Raw genomic sequence first — 3,523 nt, 5'->3', positions numbered from 1 at the left:
AGAAAGAAGAGAAATGCAAAGGAAAGAAAACAGAAAAGAGAGAGATAGAGAGATAAAGACAGAGAGAGGACAAACAGAGAAAGAAAGAAAGAAAAAGAGAGAAAGAAAAGAAAGTCAAAAGAGAGAGGATGAGTGTGAAGAGAGAGAGGAGAAAGAGAAATTGATAAAGAGAAAGAGAGACAGAGAGAGAGGGTAGAGCTCTAGCAGAGAGAAAAAAGAGAGAAAAAGAAAAGAGTAAAAAAAGAAAGTCAAAAAAGAAAGAAAGCTGAGAAATGTGAAGGAAAGAAAAAGGAGAGAGAGAGAGAGAGAGAGAGAGAGAGGGGGAGAATAAAAGAGTATCTGAATTAGAACATGTTTGTTTTGGGGAGAAGGAAATCACAGCTGAGCCAAACGAAGAAAAGAGAAAAGAGGGAAAGAGAGAGAGAGAATACAAGAGGACGGAAGACAGAGAGAAAAACACAGAGAGAGCAGCAGAGAGAGGAGAGAGATAGGAAAGAGGAAGATAGAAAAGAGAGGATAAAAAAGAAGAAGCAGAGAGAGAGAGAGAGAGAGAGAGAGAGAGAGAGAGTATTAATATGCTAATGGTTGAGCTGAATGTTAAACAGGTTCACTGACCACACTAATCACTGCTCAACACACACACACACACACAGGGGGCTAATCCCCCTCAGTCTCTCTCTCTCTCTCACTCTGTTCTCTCTCTCTCTCTCTCTCTCTCTCTCTCTCTCTCTCTCTCTCTCTGGTATATTTACAGAAGAGATTGAAGACCATCTGCGAGTCTGAAAGGCTGAGAGACTCAGAGCTCTGCTGATCTGCTCTATCTGTATTAAATATATCAGATCAATAAAGTAATAAAGGTATTAATAAAGACGTTTATTGAGTCTCCAGTCATTTCTGCCCGCCTCTCTTCTGTGAATCAGTCTGATCTTTACAGTGACTTTACTGAGGAGCACCTACACGAGCGCTTCATCACAGCTGACACGCTCCTACAGAAACATTTACCACTCAATCTAATAAGCATCAAGTGTAATAAGACCTGCTGAGGTGAAATAACATCAATATGGACTAAATAAGCCTTTATGACTGTATAAAGTCATGCTGGAGTGAGTGTTTATGGATGTTTATGTAGCTGTATGAACGCTGCTCTTCAGTAAAGTGTTACTGGGTTTGTTCCTGTGTGCTGAAGTTCCTCATCTATGGACGGTTCTACAGAGTAAACACAGTGAAGGTACAACATCACTCAAAGTTGAAGGACTCAGTCTAAAGTCCAACTCAGTTATATGTTACATTATAGATGACTGTCATTTTTATTGGTGCCATGGTTTATCATCATTTTACTACTTTATCATTGCTATTATTGTCTATCATAATATATGAGCTATCAGTTTTATTTGTTTGTATTTCTTTGTTTAGTATTTACTTAATCTTATTTGTTTTCATGTTTCCTAATTTTTATTTCTTTTATATAACACATTTTGCTACACTTTTACTGTCATAAACATACCTCTGCTCTCAGAACGAAACCTTGTATCTCCATTTTGTCATTTTTTAGTGTAATTTGTCATTTTTTTAGCATACTTTGAAGATAAATAGATAAATAAATTGATGATAAATGGATCAATAGAAATGACCCAAAATGACTTGGAAAAAAGTCTAGTTCCATTGACTACATTAAAAGTGTTTTTTTGGACATAGAAGGTTTTCTTCCAATATATGTATGTATATATATATATATGTATATATATATATATATATATATATATATATATATATATATACATATATATATATATATATATATATATATATATATATATATATATATATATATATATATATATACACAAACACACACTGATCCTGATCCTGATCAGGCATAACATTATGACTCCTTGTTTCTACACTCCCTGTTCTTCAGTGGTCAGGACCCCCCATGGACCCTCACAGAGCAGGTACTATTTGGGTGGTGGATCATTCTCAGCACTGCAGTAACACTGACTTGGTGGTGGTGTGTTAGTGTGTGTTGTGCTGGTGTGAGTGGATCAGACACAGCAGTGCTGCTGGAGTTTTAACACTGTGTCCACTCACTGTCCACTCTGACACTCCTACCTTGTCAGTCCACCTTGTAGATGTAAAGTCAGAGACGATAGCTCATCTGCTGCTGCACAGTTTGTGTTTGTCATCCTCTAGTCCTTCATCAGTGGTCACAGATCACTGATCCACTCAGACCAGCACAACACACACTAACACACCACCACCACGTCAGTGTTACTGCAGTGCTGAGAATGATCCACCACCCAAATAGTACCTGCTCTGTGAGGGTCCATGAGGGTCCTGACCACTGAAGAACAGGGTAAAAGGGGGCTAACAAAGTATCAGAGAAACAGATGGACTACAGTCTGTAACTGTAGAACTACAAAGTGCTCCTATATAGTAAGTGGAGCTGATAAAATGGACAATGAGCGTAGAAACAAGGAGGTGGTCATAATGTTATACCTGATCAGTGTGTGTATATATATATATATATATATATATATAATATTCAGACCACTAAAACTCAATATTCATAGCTCCTCTAAGCAGCTGGCTGAACATCTCAACACTATAAAAGTAATCAAAGAGCTTCCAGCTCACACTTTCCACTGTGTTAACGTCATTAAGAAAGAAGGAAGTCAAAGCAAGATCTGGAAAACCAAGCAAACTCTCAGGTAGAACTGCTGGTTAGAAAGGCAAAGTATATAATTACTCTTACTTGTCTTAAAGTTTCCTATTTTGTATTTGTTGTGTGTGTTTTAATAACATATCTTTTGGTTTTATTTATTTTCTTTGCTATACTTTTACTGCCATAAATACATAATGTGTTGACTCTTCTCAGTCCCTTGTGTTGCTGTACAATGCTTGACTACACTGTAAATAAGCGTCACCCATAATGTCCATCCATCCATCCATCATCTAAACCGCTTATCCTTCTGGGTCGCGGTGGGGTGCTGGAGCCTATCCCAGCTGTCATCGGGCGGAAGGCAGGATACACCCTGGACAGGTCGCCAGTCCATTGCAGGGCAGACAAACAGACATATACATCCACACACACACTCACACCTAGGGGCAATTTAGCATGTCCAATCAGCCTGACTGCATGTTTTTGGACTGTGGGAGGAAACCGGAGCACCCAGAGGAAACCCACGCAGACACGGGGAGAACAGGCAAACTCCACACAGAAACGACCCTGGTCACCCGGCCGGGAATCGAACCCAGGCCATTCTTGCTGTGAGGCGACAGCGCTACCCACTGCGCCACCGTGCCGCCTTAACACCCATAATGTACAATGTTCAAATACAAGCTGATTGACTGATTGATTGAAGTACAAATGCCTTTTCAACTCTGACTCTAAACCCATTCAGTAAAATTATATTATAAAATTATATCTTACATTATTGCAAACAGTCAAAGAATAACACAGTGATTTGTATTAAAAACACTGTAAAAGCTGGACGTCTCTGAACTTTAGTCGGGTTATGCATCT

Source organism: Colossoma macropomum, unplaced genomic scaffold (assembly GCF_904425465.1).
Source record: "Colossoma macropomum unplaced genomic scaffold, Colossoma_macropomum, whole genome shotgun sequence".
NCBI lineage: Eukaryota > Metazoa > Chordata > Actinopteri > Characiformes > Serrasalmidae > Colossoma > Colossoma macropomum.
This window is presented reverse-complemented; position numbering follows the sequence as displayed.